Here is a 22,188-nt window from a genome sequence, read left to right on the forward strand (position 1 = left end):
ATTATCCAGAATCTTTTCTACCATGGGAATAGTTTGCGGATAAATAGGTTCCGGCAGTGGTTTATAATACGTCATGTCACTCAACTGCCGAGAACCCTCCCATATGTATTGCGATCTGTCAAAAATGACAACAGCACTCCCCTTGTCGGCTGGTTTGATCACAATATGTTTGTTTGTTTTTAGACTATGAAGGGCCTCGACTTCTCCGCGTGTCAAATTGGGAGCGACCGCAGGTGCGCAACCCGAACCGGACATGGAGAGCCCGTCGGACCGGACCATAGCCTGGAATTCCGGAGGCATAAGTCCAGGTGAGGGCTCCCAGCCGGAACGGGCTGTGAACGGTGTGGGTCCGAGAGAATCTTGTTTCTCATAGTATACCTCAAGTTTGACACGTCTGTGGTAGCGCTGGAGGTCAAATTGAAGTTGATGATGCCAGTCGCTACTGAGATTAGTGGAAGGAATGAAGTTGAGGCCCTTATTGAGGAGGGAGATTTGTAAGGGGGTTGGCGTGAAATTATGGGCCAAATTTATCACGTTCTTATTACCCCCCCGAGCGATCGGGATTATGGGGATGCCAAGTTTAAAAAGTCAAGCCAGTGCTTGAGCATCAACTTGGCCGTGTCCCGAGTCCAGTGGACCAGGTCGGGTTGGGTCTCAAAGTCCCGGCTGTCGAGAGCCGGGATGTGAGCATAATTGTTCCTGATTAAACTATTCAGCCGCCCGAGGTTGTCTTTCTGCTCAACGGGCAAAGCGGCCGAATAGTTAATCAGGGGGATTAGCACTCGGGCCCGTGGGAAGGTAGCCACGGCCATCCTGAGTGCCCCTTGGAGCTGCTTGATAGCGGTCTCCTTAACTTTCTGCTCACGATGGTTGATCCCAAAGGCTAGAACCAACACTTCAACCGGTGCAGCAATTACGGTCTTGCGTAGGATGGCCTCCGCGTGTCTAAAACTGGCGCCCGGGTAACTGTCGATCTGAAGGTCGTCGACGTAAAAAGGTGGTAGGTGGGACAGATTGGAGTCGCCGATCACCAAGAATTTCTTGTTGGCCGACAACTTCCAATCCATCATCCTCCTACTCGAGACCATGTGTCTAGTGGGTCTACGGGGGGAGGCACTAGTCGTATCCTCTACCAACTCGACACATTCTGGAATTGACAGGTGTTGTGGAGTATCGGGGACGGAAGGCCTCTTGTGTGGCTTCCTTTTTAGTGCCCCAGGGAACAAATGTGCCCAATCGGGGGACTCCTGAGGAAGCATCTCCTGAGGGGGCGTCTCCTGAGGAGGCGTCCGCTGCAAGGGTGAGTCCTCATAGTCCACCATAGGAGCCCCGGAAAGTGTGGGCCCCCGTGGTGAAAATTCACCCTGTGGTGCCGTCTCATCTGCCGTCTCAGGCTGGAGAGGGGACCAGTCGGGGGTCGCGGAAGAGTAACGAGGGGACATCACCGAAGAAAGCCCCCGCTCCTGTTCTTCATCCCGAAAGTCGATCAGGAGAGGCGAGGAGGCCGTGGGTCCCCCTGGTGAGTCATCGTCGTCCTCTGTATGGGTGGGGGTGTCCTGGGTTTGATCCGCCCCGGAGCTTGTGGACCCACGTGGTGAGTCATCGTCGTCCTCGGTCTGAGTGGGGGTCTCCTGTGTGTCTTGTCTTGCAGGTGATCCCAGAGGAAGCCTCCTGCGAGATGCAGGAATAAGCTGGGTGGGCGGAGCCTCGCCGAGGGTGTCCTGGGCAGGCCCGCTGTCCGTGGCCCGGGGCTGTGTCACCCTCTGCTCCTTGGGTGGTTCCGGTCGACGAGGAAGGAAGATCGGGGCAACCCGTGCTGGAGGGATTGCATCCCGATCCACCTCAGGAGACCAATCTGGAGCCACGGCGTCGGTGCTGGTAGCCACCGAGACCCGGGCGACGACCCGAGCCGGAGGGCTGCTAGCCCGTACCGCCCCAGGAGCCCCGTCAGGGCCCGTAGGGTCAGTATGGGTGCCCACCGATACCCGGGTGGCGGTCTGGACCGGCAAGGACTGGGCCGGGCGTACCACCTCCGCGTTGACAGGGGGGTCGGCGAAGGCCGCGACGATCAGAGCCTCGGCCTTCCCGAGGGTGTCCCCCATCAGTCTGCGTCCCAGATGTTTCTTGGCCCATGTAGAGGCCAGCTGAAAAGCGGGTCTCCAAACCTCGTCAATAAAACTGGTTATCTTGTCCAATTCCACTTGTAGAGTGTTTTTATAATGATCTCTTAAAACCTCAACCGTCGTTAATGCCCAAGTCCTGGCATTGCACCTGATAAGCGTCTCAACGTCAGGGTTGGAGACCGCTGGTTTGATCATGGTGGCAAGCGTCTCTTCCATTTTTATTATGGACTGGGGGTGAGTGTCTTTTGTAACATTATTCAAATGATGTGTTATTTTGATAATATTATAAAAACACTGTGCTTTTAAATTCCCCTCCATGGACGTTGTGGAGTTGTCAGGGGGTGCAGTCCTCCGAGAAGCGTCCTGACGCTTCTTGCGTGTCTTCTTGGGACGGGGAGGATTGCGGGGACGTCTTTGAGGCCAATGTTCAGGTAAAAAATAGTCCTGAGAATAATGTCTGGGAGGCCTAGAGTCCATGTCTCTACTAGTATTACGGGAGCGCCCATTCCTCCTGGAAGCATCCCGGCGTTTCCTCCGTGTCCCCCTGGGGGGAGGAGGATAGCGGGGACGTCTTTGAGGTGAATATTGTGGCCTAAAGTACTCCTGAGAGTGCTGTCTTGAAGGCACAAAATTCCTATTTTGGCGTGTGTTTCTCCTATAATTCCACTGAGGGGCGCTGCGGCGCTCCTCTGGGTGTAGATCATTAAAATGGCGGCGTGTCTGCGGGTAGGGGCGACGCGGATAGGAATCCTGCCGTCCCCGTGCTACATCCGCATAAGACCTCTGGGGCCGCTGCTCATCCCACTGAGAAAAATATTCCTCCTGTTCATAATGAGAACGTTCATCATCCTGGGCGAGCCACTCTGAAGGCGCAGCCTGACGTCGCCGTGCGCGTCTTCGCCCCGACCTGACCGGAAGCCAGTCGTATTCGGACCCATCCGACATATTGCAAAATTATTTTAATATGTCGCTGGTGTGGATGATGTAAAAAACTGGTTGGCGAAAAAAGGTTTGTTCGCTTTATAAAAATAAATTGTCTTTATCCGTTTCCTTTGTGAAAAAGAGAGAACGGAATGCTCGGAGGCGGGACTTCCGCCGAGGTCAAGATAATCACTTCCGGTTGATGGCTGGCTGCATAAACGGTGAGATACGCTTTTTTGTTCAAAAATATGCTGTATCTCGCGCTAATGAGCCACCGGAATATCTCGTGAGTAAAAATAGCACATGTAGTATCAAAAATAGGCTGTTTATTTACAGAAAATAGCGACTAGTGGAACGAAAGCGTCGCGCCGCGACCAGGCCTTCAACTGGACACGGCAAGTAAACAAATACAAGAAAAATACTACAATGTGTCAGAAAAATATGAAAAAAGTAGAAAATGTATATTTACATGAAACGAGTCAGATGGCAACGTTTCGGTAAGATACCTTCATCAGGCCTGACTCGTTTGTAGAGTATTAGCAGGTTAGCACGGCAGGTAGGCTAAAGTCAACCTTTTATCCTTGCAGTGAAAACAGGTATTGCAGGAGAAAGGTGTTAATAGCAATATAACATTTAAATGAAGGGGTGGGGTCCACGTCAAACACAAGTTGGCCTTCAAAATAGAAGTCTTGACCACAACACAAGTGTAAAAAGAAGACAACAGTGACCCTCTGAAGCCCCAGGATGCTACTGCAAAATCCTGTCTGCTAAAACAATAACATGAAATGATAGACATTGTTATTGTTATATGATATATAATATAATACAATGTAATATGGTATAAATATTATATAATATATTATAATAAATATATATGTATATATATATATATATATATATATATAATAATAGACAAACACTAGTACATTCAAATAGAAATAATACAGAAAGTACCCTGGATGTGTGACCTAGGGCTTCAGTATTAAACAGAGAGTTGGGAGAGGATATTCCCAGTAGGCTCCCCTTAGTGTAATGCTCTGAATGTACGTATGTGTACCGTACCCGAGGTTAGGGTTAGGGTTAGGGTTAGGGTTAGGGTTAGGGTTAGGTTTTAGGATTGGGGTTGGGGTAGGTTTTAGGTATATATTCCCTGTTACCTCCCCTTGATATGATGCTCCGATTGTATCCCATCCCCAAGTGAGTATATTTAATGCGTTTTCTGTCTGTTTTGGCAGGTCCAGGAGGGCGAGCGAGGGAGAGTGAGAGCCGTAAGAGGATTGGAGGCACTGGCTGGTTAGGTTTGGGGGTAGGTTTTAGGTAAGGAGAAGGGAATGGTTAGGGTTAGGGAAGAGGGGGGGTGGGGGGTATGGGAAAAATAAAGAAGGGAAAAACGGGAATGTGCACTGTCCGTCACAATCCAACGGGCTCACACTCACACCTCATTTAGGCCCCCTGGATGTCTGGTGCCCAATTTGGAGATCCAAAGGAGCTCCGCCCGGTGGCGTTGGGCGAGGCTCCATTTGGGATCCGTCTCTACGACAGTCGCCCGGACGGAAGACCACCCGTGTCGGAGAAAATGCTGCACCAGGTGAGTGTTGGTATTTTTATGCCTAACGATGTTGTACTTGTGTTGGGCGAATCTCCTAGCTAAGGTATTGCCCGTCTCGCCCACGTACATATCGCCACATCGTTGGCACCGAATCACGTACACACAGTTCCGGGTGTGTCGGCCGCCACGGCACAACGGCTGGAAAACCTTGCGGTTGTGGGGGTTCACCAACCATTGTGAGTGGCGGACAAGGGTGTCCCTCCTAGTGGAGGGCGGGTCTCTCAGTGAGCTGACCCTGGCCCTGACCAACAGATCATTCAAGTTGGGGTTCTTACGGTAGGCCGGCACCACGTAGCGCCCCGGCAGCCTCCCGCTACTCTCCGCAAAGGTCCGGAAGTGGTCTTTGACCTTCTTGGCGACCCGCACGGCCGAGGGAGAGTAGGTGGTGATGAGAGGGATCATGTCGGTCCCAGGGGGAGGCCCCTTCGGGTCCAAGAAGACCCTCAACTGCCGTCGGAGGAAGGACCTGGAATAGCCCCTCCCCTTCAGGGCAGAAAAGAGGGTCCTCGAGGCCGTCAGGAAGTCCTCCCTTCTGGTGCAGACACGATGGAACCTCAACAATTGGGATTTCACCAACCCCGCGAAGGTATGCTTGGGGTGGAAGCTGCTTTTGAAGAGGAGCGCGTGGGTGTCGGTCTCCTTGAAGAACACCCTGATGTCCAAGTGTTGCGTGTCGGCAAAGTCGGGACCCTTGAATGTCGTGGTGTCCAAAAAGTCGACCGATGTGTTGCTCGTGGTCGACTTGATGGTGATATTTTTATTGTGAGTGTTCAGCGTGTTTAAGAACACGCTGAACTCCTCACTGGAATGGGTCCAGACACCCCAGATGTCATCCAGGTACCGGAAGTAGTGGAGAGGACGTTTTGGGCAGGCGGCCAAGGCAGAGGTCTCCCACTCTGCCATAAAAATGTTGGCATACGCCGGTGCAAATTTCTTGCCCATAGCAGTGCCCTTAATTTGGAGGTAGAAACGACCGTCAAACTCAAAGTCGTTTCTCCTCAAATTAATGTCGAGGAGCTGCAGGAGCTCCTTTTCGGGCCTGCTAACGTCGCGGTACCTGTAGAAGACATTTTTGACAGCCTGTATCCCCTCATTTATATCAATGTTTGTATACAGGCTGTCAATGTCGATGGTGAACAAAATGGCATCTGGGGGAATGCAGACCTTCTTGATTTTATCAATAAAATCATAGGTATCCCTGAGGTAGCTGTCGTGCAGAACGGAAAGCGGCGTCAGATAATGATCGATGAACGCCGCCGTTCTGTACGTCTCGCTGCCGCAGTCAGACACAATGGGTCGCCCCGGAGGGATCTCGTGGGGCTTGCTCCACTTGTCTGGCTCCTTGTGAATTTTAGGGAGCATGTAGAACCTGCGGGGGCGAGGATCCGGCTCCCCCATGAGATACCTATGTTGTTTAAAATTGATAAATTTTTTAAGTAGAAGATTATCCAGAATCTTTTCTACCATGGGAATAGTTTGCGGATAAATAGGTTCCGGCAGTGGTTTATAATACGTCATGTCACTCAACTGCCGAGAACCCTCCCATATGTATTGCGATCTGTCAAAAATGACAACAGCACTCCCCTTGTCGGCTGGTTTGATCACAATATGTTTGTTTGTTTTTAGACTATGAAGGGCCTCGACTTCTCCGCGTGTCAAATTGGGAGCGACCGCAGGTGCGCAACCCGAACCGGACATGGAGAGCCCGTCGGACCGGACCATAGCCTGGAATTCCGGAGGCATAAGTCCAGGTGAGGGCTCCCAGCCGGAACGGGCTGTGAAGGGTGTGGGTCCGAGAGAATCTTGTTTCTCATAGTATACCTCAAGTTTGACACGTCTGTGGTAGCGCTGGAGGTCAAATTGAAGTTGATGATGCCAGTCGCTACTGAGATTAGTGGAAGGAATGAAGTTGAGGCCCTTATTGAGGAGGGAGATTTGTAAGGGGGTTGGCGTGAAATTATGGGCCAAATTTATCACGTTCTTATTACCCCCCCGAGCGATCGGGATTATGGGGATGCCAAGTTTAAAAAGTCAAGCCAGTGCTTGAGCATCAACTTGGCCGTGTCCCGAGTCCAGTGGACCAGGTCGGGTTGGGTCTCAAAGTCCCGGCTGTCGAGAGCCGGGATGTGAGCATAATTGTTGCTGATTAAACTATTCAGCCGCCCGAGGTTGTTTTTCTGCTCAACGGGCAAAGCGGCCGAATAGTTAATCAGGGGGATTAGCACTCGGGCCCGTGGGAAGGTAGCCACGGCCATCCTGAGTGCCCCTTGGAGCTGCTTAATAGCGGTCTCCTTAACTTTCTGCTCACGATGGTTGATCCCAAAGGCTAGAACCAACACTTCAACCGGTGCAGCAATTACGGTCTTGCGTAGGATGGCCTCCGCGTGTCTAAAACTGGCGCCCGGGTAACTGTCGATCTGAAGGTCGTCGACGTAAAAAGGTGGTAGGTGGGACAGATTGGAGTCGCCGATCACCAAGAATTTCTTGTTGGCCGACAACTTCCAATCCATCATCCTCCTACTCGAGACCATGTGTCTAGTGGGTCTACGGGGGGAGGCACTAGTCGTATCCTCTACCAACTCGACACATTCTGGAATTGACAGGTGTTGTGGAGTATCTGGGACGGAAGGCCTCTTGTGTGGCTTCCTTTTTAGTGCCCCAGGGAACAAATGTGCCCAATCGGGGGACTCCTGAGGAAGCATCTCCTGAGGGGGCGTCTCCTGAGGAGGCGTCCGCTGCAAGGGTGAGTCCTCATAGTCCACCATAGGAGCCCCGGAAAGTGTGGGCCCCCGTGGTGAAAATTCACCCTGTGGTGCCGTCTCATCTGCCGTCTCAGGCTGGAGAGGGGACCAGTCGGGGGTCGCGGAAGAGTAACGAGGGGACATCACCGAAGAAAGCCCCCGCTCCTGTTCTTCATCCCGAAAGTCGATCAGGAGAGGCGAGGAGGCCGTGGGTCCCCCTGGTGAGTCATCGTCGTCCTCTGTATGGGTGGGGGTGTCCTGGGTTTGATCCGCCCCGGAGCTTGTGGACCCACGTGGTGAGTCATCGTCGTCCTCGGTCTGAGTGGGGGTCTCCTGTGTGTCTTGTCTTGCAGGTGATCCCAGAGGAAGCCTCCTGCGAGATGCAGGAATAAGCTGGGTGGGCGGAGCCTCGCCGAGGGTGTCCTGGGCAGGCCCGCTGTCCGTGGCCCGGGGCTGTGTCACCCTCTGCTCCTTGGGTGGTTCCGGTCGACGAGGAAGGAAGATCGGGGCAACCCGTGCTGGAGGGATTGCATCCCGATCCACCTCAGGAGACCAATCTGGAGCCGCGGCGTCGGTGCTGGTAGCCACCGAGACCCGGGCGACGACCCGAGCCGGAGGGCTGCTAGCCCGTACCACCCCAGGAGCCCCGTCAGGGCCCGTAGGGTCAGTATGGGTGCCCACCGATACCCGGGTGGCGGTCTGGACCGGCAAGGACTGGGCCGGGCGTACCACCTCCGCGTTGACAGGGGGGTCGGCGAAGGCCGCGACGATCAGAGCCTCGGCCTTCCCGAGGGTGTCCCCCATCAGTCTGCGTCCCAGATGTTTCTTGGCCCATGTAGAGGCCAGCTGAAAAGCGGGTCTCCAAACCTCGTCAATAAAACTGGTTATCTTGTCCAATTCCACTTGTAGAGTGTTTTTATAATGGTCTCTTAAAACCTCAACCGTCGTTAATGCCCAAGTCCTGGCATTGCACCTGATAAGCGTCTCAACGTCAGGGTTGGAGACCGCTGGTTTGATCATGGTGGCAAGCGTCTCTTCCATTTTTATTATGGACTGGGGGTGAGTGTCTTTTGTAACATTATTCAAATGATGTGTTATTTTGATAATATTATAAAAACACTGTGCTTTTAAATTCCCCTCCATGGACGTTGTGGAGTTGTCAGGGGGTGCAGTCCTCCGAGAAGCGTCCTGACGCTTCTTGCGTGTCTTCTTGGGACGGGGAGGATTGCGGGGACGTCTTTGAGGCCAATGTTCAGGTAAAAAATAGTCCTGAGAATAATGTCTGGGAGGCCTAGAGTCCATGTCTCTACTGGTATTACGGGAGCGCCCATTCCTCCTGGAAGCATCCCGGCGTTTCCTCCGTGTCCCCCTGGGGGGAGGAGGATAGCGGGGACGTCTTTGAGGTGAATATTGTGGCCTAAAGTACTCCTGAGAGTGCTGTCTTGAAGGCACAAAATTCCTATTTTGGCGTGTGTTTCTCCTATAATTCCACTGAGGGGCGCTGCGGCGCTCTTGATGTAGGTCATCAAAATGGCGGCGTGTCTGCGGGTAGGGGCGACGCGGATAGGAATCCTGCCGTCCCCGTGCTACATCCGCATAAGACCTCTGGGGCCGCTGCTCATCCCACTGAGAAAAATATTCCTCCTGGTCATAATGACAACGTTCATCATCCTGGGCGAGCCACTCTGAAGGCGCAGCCTGACGTCGCCGTGCGCGTCTTCGCCCCGACCTGACCGGAAGCCAGTCGTATTCGAACCCATCCGACATATTGCAAAATTATTTTAATATGTCGCTGGTGTGGATGATGTGAAAAACTGGTTGGCGAAAAAAGGTTTGTTCGCTTTATAAAAATAAATTGTCTTTATCCGTTTCCTTTGTGAAAAAGAGAGAACGGAATGCTCGGAGGCGGGACTTCCGCCGAGGTCAAGATAATCACTTCCGGTTGATGGCTGGCTGCATAAACGGTGAGATACGCTTTTTTGTTCAAAAATATGCTGTATCTCGCGCTAATGAGCCACCGGAATATCTCGTGAGTAAAAATAGCACATGTAGTATCAAAAATAGGCTGTTTATTTACAGAAAATAGCGACTAGTGGAACGAAAGCGTCGCGCCGCGACCAGGCCTTCAACTGGACACGGCAAGTAAACAAATACAAGAAAAATACTACAATGTGTGAGAAAAATATGAAAAAAGTAGAAAATGTATATTTACATGAAACGAGTCAGATGGCAACGTTTCGGTAAGATACCTTCATCAGGCCTGACTCGTTTGTAGAGTATTAGCAGGTTAGCACGGCAGGTAGGCTAAAGTCAACCTTTTATCCTTGCAGTGAAAACAGGTATTGCAGGAGAAAGGTGTTAATAGCAATATAACATTTAAATGAAGGGGTGGGGTCCACGTCAAACACAAGTTGGCCTTCAAAATAGAAGTCTTGACCACAACACAAGTGTAAAAAGAAGACAACAGTGACCCTCTGAAGCCCCAGGATGCTACTGCAAAATCCTGTCTGCTAAAACAATAACCTGAAATGATAGACATTGTTATTGTTATATGATATATAATATAATACAATGTAATATGGTATAAATATTATATAATATATTATAATAAATATATATGTGTATATATATATATATATATATATATATATATATAATAATAATAGACAAACACTAGTACATTCAAATAGAAATAATACAGAAAGTACCCTGGATGTGTGACCTAGGGCTTCAGTATTAAACAGAGAGTTGGGAGAGGATAGTCCCAGTAAGCTCCCCTTAGTGTAATGCTCTGAATGTACGTATGTGTACCGTACCCGAGGTTAGGGTTAGGGTTAGGGTTAGGGTTAGGGTTAGGTTTTAGGATTAGGGTTGGGGTAGGTTTTAGGTATATATTCCCTGTTACCTCCCCTTAATATGATGCTCCGATTGTATATGAGTCCCATCCCCAGGTGAGTATATTTAATGCGTTTTCTGTCTGTTTTGGCAGGTCCAGGAGGGCGAGCGAGGGAGAGTGAGAGCCGTAAGAGGATTGGAGGCACTGGCTGGTTAGGTTTGGGGGTAGGTTTTAGGTAAGGAGAAGGGAATGGTTAGGGTTAGGGAAGAGGGGGGGTGGGGGGTATGGGAAAAATAAAGAAGGGAAAAACGGGAATGTGCACTGTCCGTCACAATCCAACGGGCTCACACTCACACCTCATTTAGGCCCCCTGGATGTCTGGTGCCCAATTTGGAGATCCAAAGGAGCTCCGCCCGGTGGCGTTGGGCGAGGCTCCATTTGGGATCCGTCTCTACGACAGTCGCCCGGACGGAAGACCACCCGTGTCGGAGAAAATGCTGAACCAGGTGAGTGTTGGTATTTTTATGCCTAACGATGTTGTACTTGTGTTGGGCGAATCTCCTAGCTAAGGTATTGCCCGTCTCGCCCACGTACATATCGCCACATCGTTGGCACCGAATCACGTACACACAGTTCCGGGTGTGTCGGCCGCCACGGCACAACGGCTGGAAAACCTTGCGGTTGTGGGGGTTCACCAACCATTGTGAGTGGCGGACAAGGGTGTCCCTCCTAGTGGAGGGCGGGTCTCTCAGTGAGCTGACCCTGGCCCTGACCAACAGATCATTCAAGTTGGGGTTCTTACGGTAGGCCGGCACCACGTAGCGCCCCGGCAGCCTCCCGCTACTCTCCGCAAAGGTCCGGAAGTGGTCTTTGACCTTCTTGGCGACCCGCACGGCCGAGGGAGAGTAGGTGGTGATGAGAGGGATCATGTCGGTCCCAGGGGGAGGCCCCTTCGGGTCCAAGAAGACCCTCAACTGCCGTCTGAGGAAGGACCTGGAATAGCCCCTCCCCCTCAGGGCAGAAAAGAGGGTCCTCGAGGCCGTCAGGAAGTCCTCCCTTCTGGTGCAGACACGATGGAACCTCAACAATTGGGATTTCACCAACCCCGCGAAGGTATGCTTGGGGTGGAAGCTGCTTTTGAAGAGGAGCGCGTGGGTGTCGGTCTCCTTGAAGAACACCCTGATGTCCAAGTGTTGCGTGTCGGCAAAGTCGGGACCCTTGAATGTCGTGGTGTCCAAAAAGTCGACCGATGTGTTGCTCGTGGTCGACTTGATGGTGATATTTTTATTGTGAGTGTTCAGCGTGTTTAAGAACACGCTGAACTCCTCACTGGAATGGGTCCAGACACCCCAGATGTCATCCAGGTACCGGAAGTAGTGGAGAGGACGTTTTGGGCAGGCGGCCAAGGCAGAGGTCTCCCACTCTGCCATAAAAATGTTGGCATACGCCGGTGCAAATTTCTTGCCCATAGCAGTGCCCTTAATTTGGAGGTAGAAACGACCGTCAAACTCAAAGTCGTTTCTCCTCAAATTAATGTCGAGGAGCTGCAGGAGCTCCTTTTCGGGCCTGCTAACGTCGCGGTACCTGTAGAAGACATTTTTGACAGCCTGTATCCCCTCATTTATATCAATGTTTGTATACAGGCTGTCAATGTCGATGGTAAACAAAATGGCATCTGGGGGAATGCAGACCTTCTTGATTTTATCAATAAAATCATAGGTATCCCTGAGGTAGCTGTCGTGCAGAACGGACAGCGGCGTCAGATAATGATCGATGAACGCCGCCGTTCTGTACGTCTCGCTGCCGCAGTCAGACACAATGGGTCGCCCCGGAGGGATCTCGTGGGGCTTGCTCCACTTGTCTGGCTCCTTGTGAATTTTAGGGAGCATGTAGAACCTGCGGGGGCGAGGATCCGGCTCCCCCATGAGATACCTATGTTGTTTAAAATTGATAAATTTTTTAAGTAGAAGATTATCCAGAATCTTTTCTACCATGGGAATAGTTTGCGGATAAATAGGTTCCGGCAGTGGTTTATAATACGTCATGTCACTCAACTGCCGAGAACCCTCCCATATGTATTGCGATCTGTCAAAAATGACAACAGCACTCCCCTTGTCGGCTGGTTTGATCACAATATGTTTGTTTGTTTTTAGACTATGAAGGGCCTCGACTTCTCCGCGTGTCAAATTGGGAGCGACCGCAGGTGCGCAACCCGAACCGGACATGGAGAGCCCGTCGGACCGGACCATAGCCTGGAATTCCGGAGGCATAAGTCCAGGTGAGGGCTCCCAGCCGGAACGGGCTGTGAACGGTGTAGGTCCGAGAGAATCTTGTTTCTCATAGTATACCTCAAGTTTGACACGTCTGTGGTAGCGCTGGAGGTCAAATTGAAGTTGATGATGCCAGTCGCTACTGAGATTAGTGGAAGGAATGAAGTTGAGGCCCTTATTGAGGAGGGAGATTTGTAAGGGGGTTGGCGTGAAATTATGGGCCAAATTTACCACGTTCTTATTACCCCCCCGAGCGATCGGGATTATGGGGATGCCAAGTTTAAAAAGTCAAGCCAGTGCTTGAGCATCAACTTGGCCGTGTCCCGAGTCCAGTGGACCAGGTCGGGTTGGGTCTCAAAGTCCCGGCTGTCGAGAGCCGGGATGTGAGCATAATTGTTCCTGATTAAACTATTCAGCAGCCCGAGGTTGTTTTTCTGCTCAACGGGCAAAGCGGCCGAATAGTTAATCAGGGGGATTAGCACTCGGGCCCGTGGGAAGGTAGCCACGGCCATCCTGAGTGCCCCTTGGAGCTGCTTAATAGCGGTCTCCTTAACTTTCTGCTCACGATGGTTGATCCCAAAGGCTAGAACCAACACTTCAACCGGTGCAGCAATTACGGTCTTGCGTAGGATGGCCTCCGCGTGTCTAAAACTGGCGCCCGGGTAACTGTCGATCTGAAGGTCGTCGACGTAAAAAGGTGGTAGGTGGGACAGATTGGAGTCGCCGATCACCAAGAATTTCTTGTTGGCCGACAACTTCCAATCCATCATCCTCCTACTCGAGACCATGTGTCTAGTGGGTCTACGGGGGGAGGCACTAGCCGTATCCTCTACCAACTCGACACATTCTGGAATAGACAGGTGTTGTGGAGTATCTGGGACGGAAGGCCTCTTGTGTGGCTTCCTTTTTAGTGCCCCAGGGAACAAATGTGCCCAATCGGGGGACTCCTGAGGAAGCATCTCCTGAGGGGGCGTCTCCTGAGGAGGCGTCCGCTGCAAGGGTGAGTCCTCATAGTCCACCATAGGAGCCCCGGAAAGTGTGGGCCCCCGTGGTGAAAATTCACCCTGTGGTGCCGTCTCATCTGCCGTCTCAGGCTGGAGAGGGGACCAGTCGGGGGTCGCGGAAGAGTAACGAGGGGACATCACCGAAGAAAGCCCCCGCTCCTGTTCTTCATCCCGAAAGTCGATCAGGAGAGGCGAGGAGGCCGTGGGTCCCCCTGGTGAGTCATCGTCGTCCTCTGTATGGGTGGGGGTGTCCTGGGTTTGATCCGCCCCGGAGCTTGTGGACCCACGTGGTGAGTCATCGTCGTCCTCGGTCTGAGTGGGGGTCTCCTGTGTGTCTTGTCTTGCAGGTGATCCCAGAGGAAGCCTCCTGCGAGATGCAGGAATAAGCTGGGTGGGCGGAGCCTCGCCGAGGGTGTCCTGGGCAGGCCCGCTGTCCGTGGCCCGGGGCTGTGTCACCCTCTGCTCCTTGGGTGGTTCCGGTCGACGAGGAAGGAAGATCGGGGCAACCCGTGCTGGAGGGATTGCTTCCCGATCCACCTCAGGAGACCAATCTGGAGCCACGGCGTCGGTGCTGGTAGCCACCGAGACCCGGGCGACGACCCGAGCCGGAGGGCTGCTAGCCCGTACCACCCCAGGAGCCCCGTCAGGGCCCGTAGGGTCAGTATGGGTGCCCACCGATACCCGGGTGGCGGTCTGGACCGGCAAGGACTGGGCCGGGCGTACCACCTCCGCGTTGACAGGGGGGTCGGCGAAGGCCGCGACGATCAGAGCCTCGGCCTTCCCGAGGGTGTCCCCCATCAGTCTGCGTCCCAGATGTTTCTTGGCCCATGTAGAGGCCAGCTGAAAAGCGGGTCTCCAAACCTCGTCAATAAAACTGGTTATCTTGTCCAATTCCACTTGTAGAGTGTTTTTATAATGGTCTCTTAAAACCTCAACCGTCGTTAATGCCCAAGTCCTGGCATTGCACCTGATAAGCGTCTCAACGTCAGGGTTGGAGACCGCTGGTTTGATCATGGTGGCAAGCGTCTCTTCCATTTTTATTATGGACTGGGGGTGAGTGTCTTTTGTAACATTATTCAAATGATGTGTTATTTTGATAATATTATAAAAACACTGTGCTTTTAAATTCCCCTCCATGGACGTTGGGGAGTTGTCAGGGGGTGCAGTCCTCCGAGAAGCGTCCTGACGCTTCTTGCGTGTCTTCTTGGGACGGGGAGGATTGCGGGGACGTCTTTGAGGCCAATGTTCAGGTAAGAAATAGTCCTGAGAATAATGTCTGGGAGGCCTAGAGTCCATGTCTCTACTAGTATTACGGGAGCGCCCATTCCTCCTGGAAGCATCCCGGCGTTTCCTCCGTGTCCCCCTGGGGGGAGGAGGATAGCGGGGACGTCTTTGAGGGGAATATTGTGGCCTAAAGTACTCCTGAGAGTGCTGTCTTGAAGGCACAAAATTCCTATTTTGGCGTGTGTTTCTCCTATAATTCCACTGAGGGGCGCTGCGGCGCTCCTCTGAGTGTAGATCATTAAAATGGCGGCGTGTCTGCGGGTAGGGGCGACGCGGATAGGAATCCTGCCGTCCCCGTGCTACATCCGCATAAGACCTCTGGGGCCGCTGCTCATCCCACTGAGAAAAATATTCCTCCTGGTCATAATGACAACGTTCATCATCCTGGGCGAGCCACTCTGAAGGCGCAGCCTGACGTCGCCGTGCGCGTCTTCGCCCCGACCTGACCGGAAGCCAGTCGTGTTCGAACCCATCCGACATATTGCAAAATTATTTTAATATGTCGCTGGTGTGGATGATGTAAAAAACTGGTTGGCGAAAAAAGGTTTGTTCGCTTTATAAAAATAAATTGTCTTTATTCGTTTCCTTTGTGAAAAAGAGAGAACGGAATGCTCGGAGGCGGGACTTCCGCCGAGGTCAAGATAATCACTTCCGGTTGATGGCTGGCTGCATAAACGGTGAGATACGCTTTTTTGTTCAAAAATATGCTGTATCTCGCGCTAATGAGCCACCGGAATATCTCGTGAGTAAAAATAGCACATGTAGTATCAAAAATAGGCTGTTTATTTACAGAAAATAGCGACTAGTGGAACGAAAGCGTCGCGCCGCGACCAGGCCTTCAACTGGACACGGCAAGTAAACAAATACAAGAAAAATACTACAATGTGTCAGAAAAATATGAAAAAAGTAGAAAATGTATATTTACATGAAACGAGTCAGATGGCAACGTTTCGGTAAGATACCTTCATCAGGCCTGACTCGTTTGTAGAGTATTAGCAGGTTAGCACGGCAGGTAGGCTAAAGTCAACCTTTTATCCTTGCAGTGAAAACAGGTATTGCAGGAGAAAGGTGTTAATAGCAATATAACATTTAAATGAAGGGGTGGGGTCCACGTCAAACACAAGTTGGCCTTCAAAATAGAAGTCTTGACCACAACACAAGTGTAAAAAGAAGACAAGAGTGACCCTCTGAAGCCCCAGGATGCTACTGCAAAATCCTGTCTGCTAAAACAATAACATGAAATGATAGACATTGTTATTGTTATATGATATATAATATAATACAAGGTAATATGGTATAAATATTATATAATATATTATAATAAATATATATGTATATATATATATATATATATATATATAATAATAGACAAACACTAGTACATTCAAATAGAAATAATACAGAAAGTACCCTGGATGTGTGACCTAGGGTTAGGGTTAGGGTTAGGGTTAGGGTTAGGGTTAGGGTTAGGGTTAGGGTTAGGGTTAGGGTTAGGGTTAGGGTTAGGTTTAGGAGTAGGGGGTGGGGGAAGGGGATAAAGGCACTGTCCGTGGACAACCTGTCCAGGCAACGTCCAAACCAACCGCAAGACCCTCCAAGGACCCTGAAAGAAAGCAATCCGAGTCTGCGTCAAATGCGGTGTCAAACACATGTTGGATTGGTATCCAGCGACGCGCGTTTCGGTCTTTCAGACCTCGTCAGGCTGGCTGAGCCATGCCTACTGGGACTCTTCTAGTTCCCTAGTAGGTGGGGCGCTTCTAATCCCCTGGCTGTCGGCTTCCCCGTTTCTCCACAGCAGGATGGGTTAGGGTTAGGGTTAGGGTTAGGGTTAGGGTTAGGGTTAGGGTTAGGGTTAGGGGTTTAGGGTTAGGGTTAGGGTTAGGGTTAGGGGTTTAGGGTTAGGGTTAGGGTTAGGGTTAGGGTTAGGGTTAGGGTTAGGGGTTAGGGTTAGGGTTAGGGTTAGGGTTAGGGTTAGGGTTAGGGGTTAGGGTTAGGGTTAGGGTTAGGGTTAGGTTTGGGGGTAGGTTTTAGGTAAGGAGAAGGGAATGGTTAGGGTTAGGGAAGAGGGGGGGTGGGGGGTATGGGAAAAATAAAGAAGGGAAAAACGGGAATGTGCACTGTCCGTCACAATCCAACGGGCTCACACTCACACCTCATTTAGGCCCCCTGGATGTCTGGTGCCCAATTTGGAGATCCAAAGGAGCTCCGCCCGGTGGCGTTGGGCGAGGCTCCATTTGGGATCCGTCTCTACGACAGTCGCCCGGACGGAAGACCACCCGTGTCGGAGAAAATGCTGCACCAGGTGAGTGTTGGTATTTTTATGCCTAACGATGTTGTACTTGTGTTGGGCGAATCTCCTAGCTAAGGTATTGCCCGTCTCGCCCACGTACATATCGCCACATCGTTGGCACCGAATCACGTACACACAGTTCCGGGTGTGTCGGCCGCCACGGCACAACGGCTGGAAAACCTTGCGGTTGTGGGGGTTCACCAACCATTGTGAGTGGCGGACAAGGGTGTCCCTCCTAGTGGAGGGCGGGTCTCTCAGTGAGCTGACCCTGGCCCTGACCAACAGATCATTCAAGTTGGGGTTCTTACGGTAGGCCGGCACCACGTAGCGCCCCGGCAGCCTCCCGCTACTCTCCGCAAAGGTCCGGAAGTGGTCTTTGACCTTCTTGGCGACCCGCACGGCCGAGGGAGAGTAGGTGGTGATGAGAGGGATCATGTCGGTCCCAGGGGGAGGCCCCTTCGGGTCCAAGAAGACCCTCAACTGCCGTCGGAGGAAGGACCTGGAATAGCCCCTCCCCTTCAGGGCAGAAAAGAGGGTCCTCGAGGCCGTCAGGAAGTCCTCCCTTCTGGTGCAGACACGATGGAACCTCAACAATTGGGATTTCACCAACCCCGCGAAGGTATGCTTGGGGTGGAAGCTGCTTTTGAAGAGGAGCGCGTGGGTGTCGGTCTCCTTGAAGAACACCCTGATGTCCAAGTGTTGCGTGTCGGCAAAGTCGGGACCCTTGAATGTCGTGGTGTCCAAAAAGTCGACCGATGTGTTGCTCGTGGTCGACTTGATGGTGATATTTTTATTGTGAGTGTTCAGCGTGTTTAAGAACACGCTGAACTCCTCACTGGAATGGGTCCAGACACCCCAGATGTCATCCAGGTACCGGAAGTAGTGGAGAGGACGTTTTGGGCAGGCGGCCAAGGCAGAGGTCTCCCACTCTGCCATAAAAATGTTGGCATACGCCGGTGCAAATTTCTTGCCCATAGCAGTGCCCTTAATTTGGAGGTAGAAACGACCGTCAAACTCAAAGTCGTTTCTCCTCAAATTAATGTCGAGGAGCTGCAGGAGCTCCTTTTCGGGCCTGCTAACGTCGCGGTACCTGTAGAAGACATTTTTGACAGCCTGTATCCCCTCATTTATATCAATGTTTGTATACAGGCTGTCAATGTCGATGGTAAACAAAATGGCATCTGGGGGAATGCAGACCTTCTTGATTTTATCAATAAAATCATAGGTATCCCTGAGGTAGCTGTCGTGCAGAACGGACAGCGGCGTCAGATAATGATCGATGAACGCCGCCGTTCTGTACGTCTCGCTGCCGCAGTCAGACACAATGGGTCGCCCCGGAGGGATCTCGTGGGGCTTGCTCCACTTGTCTGGCTCCTTGTGAATTTTAGGGAGCATGTAGAACCTGCGGGGGCGAGGATCCGGCTCCCCCATGAGATACCTATGTTGTTTAAAATTGATAAATTTTTTAAGTAGAAGATTATCCAGAATCTTTTCTACCATGGGAATAGTTTGCGGATAAATAGGTTCCGGCAGTGGTTTATAATACGTCATGTCACTCAACTGCCGAGAACCCTCCCATATGTATTGCGATCTGTCAAAAATGACAACAGCACTCCCCTTGTCGGCTGGTTTGATCACAATATGTTTGTTTGTTTTTAGACTATGAAGGGCCTCGACTTCTCCGCGTGTCAAATTGGGAGCGACCGCAGGTGCGCAACCCGAACCGGACATGGAGAGCCCGTCGGACCGGACCATAGCCTGGAATTCCGGAGGCATAAGTCCAGGTGAGGGCTCCCAGCCGGAACGGGCTGTGAAGGGTGTGGGTCCGAGAGAATCTTGTTTCTCATAGTATACCTCAAGTTTGACACGTCTGTGGTAGCGCTGGAGGTCAAATTGAAGTTGATGATGCCAGTCGCTACTGAGATTAGTGGAAGGAATGAAGTTGAGGCCCTTATTGAGGAGGGAGATTTGTAAGGGGGTTGGCGTGAAATTATGGGCCAAATTTATCACGTTCTTATTACCCCCCCGAGCGATCGGGATTATGGGGATGCCAAGTTTAAAAAGTCAAGCCAGTGCTTGAGCATCAACTTGGCCGTGTCCCGAGTCCAGTGGACCAGGTCGGGTTGGGTCTCAAAGTCCCGGCTGTCGAGAGCCGGGATGTGAGCATAATTGTTGCTGATTAAACTATTCAGCCGCCCGAGGTTGTTTTTCTGCTCAACGGGCAAAGCGGCCGAATAGTTAATCAGGGGGATTAGCACTCGGGCCCGTGGGAAGGTAGCCACGGCCATCCTGAGTGCCCCTTGGAGCTGCTTAATAGCGGTCTCCTTAACTTTCTGCTCACGATGGTTGATCCCAAAGGCTAGAACCAACACTTCAACCGGTGCAGCAATTACGGTCTTGCGTAGGATGGCCTCCGCGTGTCTAAAACTGGCGCCCGGGTAACTGTCGATCTGAAGGTCGTCGACGTAAAAAGGTGGTAGGTGGGACAGATTGGAGTCGCCGATCACCAAGAATTTCTTGTTGGCCGACAACTTCCAATCCATCATCCTCCTACTCGAGACCATGTGTCTAGTGGGTCTACGGGGGGAGGCACTAGTCGTATCCTCTACCAACTCGACACATTCTGGAATTGACAGGTGTTGTGGAGTATCTGGGACGGAAGGCCTCTTGTGTGGCTTCCTTTTTAGTGCCCCAGGGAACAAATGTGCCCAATCGGGGGACTCCTGAGGAAGCATCTCCTGAGGGGGCGTCTCCTGAGGAGGCGTCCGCTGCAAGGGTGAGTCCTCATAGTCCACCATAGGAGCCCCGGAAAGTGTGGGCCCCCGTGGTGAAAATTCACCCTGTGGTGCCGTCTCATCTGCCGTCTCAGGCTGGAGAGGGGACCAGTCGGGGGTCGCGGAAGAGTAACGAGGGGACATCACCGAAGAAAGCCCCCGCTCCTGTTCTTCATCCCGAAAGTCGATCAGGAGAGGCGAGGAGGCCGTGGGTCCCCCTGGTGAGTCATCGTCGTCCTCTGTATGGGTGGGGGTGTCCTGGGTCTGATCCGCCCCGGAGCTTGTGGACCCACGTGGTGAGTCATCGTCGTCCTCGGTCTGAGTGGGGGTCTCCTGTGTGTCTTGTCTTGCAGGTGATCCCAGAGGAAGCCTCCTGCGAGATGCAGGAATAAGCTGGGTGGGCGGAGCCTCGCCGAGGGTGTCCTGGGCAGGCCCGCTGTCCGTGGCCCGGGGCTGTGTCACCCTCTGCTCCTTGGGTGGTTCCGGTCGACGAGGAAGGAAGATCGGGGCAACCCGTGCTGGAGGGATTGCATCCCGATCCACCTCAGGAGACCAATCTGGAGCCACGGCGTCGGTGCTGGTAGCCACCGAGACCCGGGCGACGACCCGAGCCGGAGGGCTGCTAGCCCGTACCACCCCAGGAGCCCCGTCAGGGCCCGTAGGGTCAGTATGGGTGCCCACCGATACCCGGGTGGCGGTCTGGACCGGCAAGGACTGGGCCGGGCGTACCACCTCCGCGTTGACAGGGGGGTCGGCGAAGGCCGCGACGATCAGAGCCTCGGCCTTCCCGAGGGTGTCCCCCATCAGTCTGCGTCCCAGATGTTTCTTGGCCCATGTAGAGGCCAGCTGAAAAGCGGGTCTCCAAACCTCGTCAATAAAACTGGTTATCTTGTCCAATTCCACTTGTAGAGTGTTTTTATAATGGTCTCTTAAAACCTCAAGCGTCGTTAATGCCCAAGTCCTGGCATTGCACCTGATAAGCGTCTCAACGTCAGGGTTGGAGACCGCTGGTTTGATCATGGTGGCAAGCGTCTCTTCCATTTTTATTATGGACTGGGGGTGAGTGTCTTTTGTAACATTATTCAAATGATGTGTTATTTTGATAATATTATAAAAACACTGTGCTTTTAAATTCCCCTCCATGGACGTTGTGGAGTTGTCAGGGGGTGCAGTCCTCCGAGAAGCGTCCTGACGCTTCTTGCGTGTCTTCTTGGGACGGGGAGGATTGCGGGGACGTCTTTGAGGCCAATGTTCAGGTAAAAAATAGTCCTGAGAATAATGTCTGGGAGGCCTAGAGTCCATGTCTCTACTGGTATTACGGGAGCGCCCATTCCTCCTGGAAGCATCCCGGCGTTTCCTCCGTGTCCCCCTGGGGGGAGGAGGATAGCGGGGACGTCTTTGAGGTGAATATTGTGGCCTAAAGTACTCCTGAGAGTGCTGTCTTGAAGGCACAAAATTCCTATTTTGGCGTGTGTTTCTCCTATAATTCCACTGAGGGGCGCTGCGGCGCTCTTGATGTAGGTCATCAAAATGGCGGCGTGTCTGCGGGTAGGGGCGACGCGGATAGGAATCCTGCCGTCCCCGTGCTACATCCGCATAAGACCTCTGGGGCCGCTGCTCATCCCACTGAGAAAAATATTCCTCCTGGTCATAATGACAACGTTCATCATCCTGGGCGAGCCACTCTGAAGGCGCAGCCTGACGTCGCCGTGCGCGTCTTCGCCCCGACCTGACCGGAAGCCAGTCGTATTCGAACCCATCCGACATATTGCAAAATTATTTTAATATGTCGCTGGTGTGGATGATGTGAAAAACTGGTTGGCGAAAAAAGGTTTGTTCGCTTTATAAAAATAAATTGTCTTTATCCGTTTCCTTTGTGAAAAAGAGAGAACGGAATGCTCGGAGGCGGGACTTGGGTTAGGGTTAGGGTTAGGGTTAGGGTTAGGGTTAGGGGTTAGGGTTAGGGTTAGGGTTAGGGTTAGGGTTAGGGTTAGGGTTAGGGTTAGGGTTAGGGTTAGGGTTAGGGGTTAGGGGTTAGGGGTTAGGGGTTAGGGTTAGGGTTAGGGTTAGGGTTAGGGTTAGGGTTAGGTGTTGGGGGTTAAGGTTAGGGTTAGGGTTGGGGGTAGGGTTAGGGTTAGGCACTGTCCATCAACAATCCGCCCAGTGACCCCCCACCAGACGCACACCCCCCAGGGACCCCGAACGAACACCGCCGAACGTGGCGTCAGACACATTATTCAATCAAATTCCACATCATGCGACGCGCGTTTCGGTCTGCATGACCTCATCAGGCATGAAATTTTGAGAAATTGGCCTCATTACCTCTCTCTGAGCAA

Source organism: Nerophis lumbriciformis, linkage group LG10 (genome assembly GCF_033978685.3).
Source record: "Nerophis lumbriciformis linkage group LG10, RoL_Nlum_v2.1, whole genome shotgun sequence".
Lineage (NCBI taxonomy): Eukaryota > Metazoa > Chordata > Actinopteri > Syngnathiformes > Syngnathidae > Nerophis > Nerophis lumbriciformis.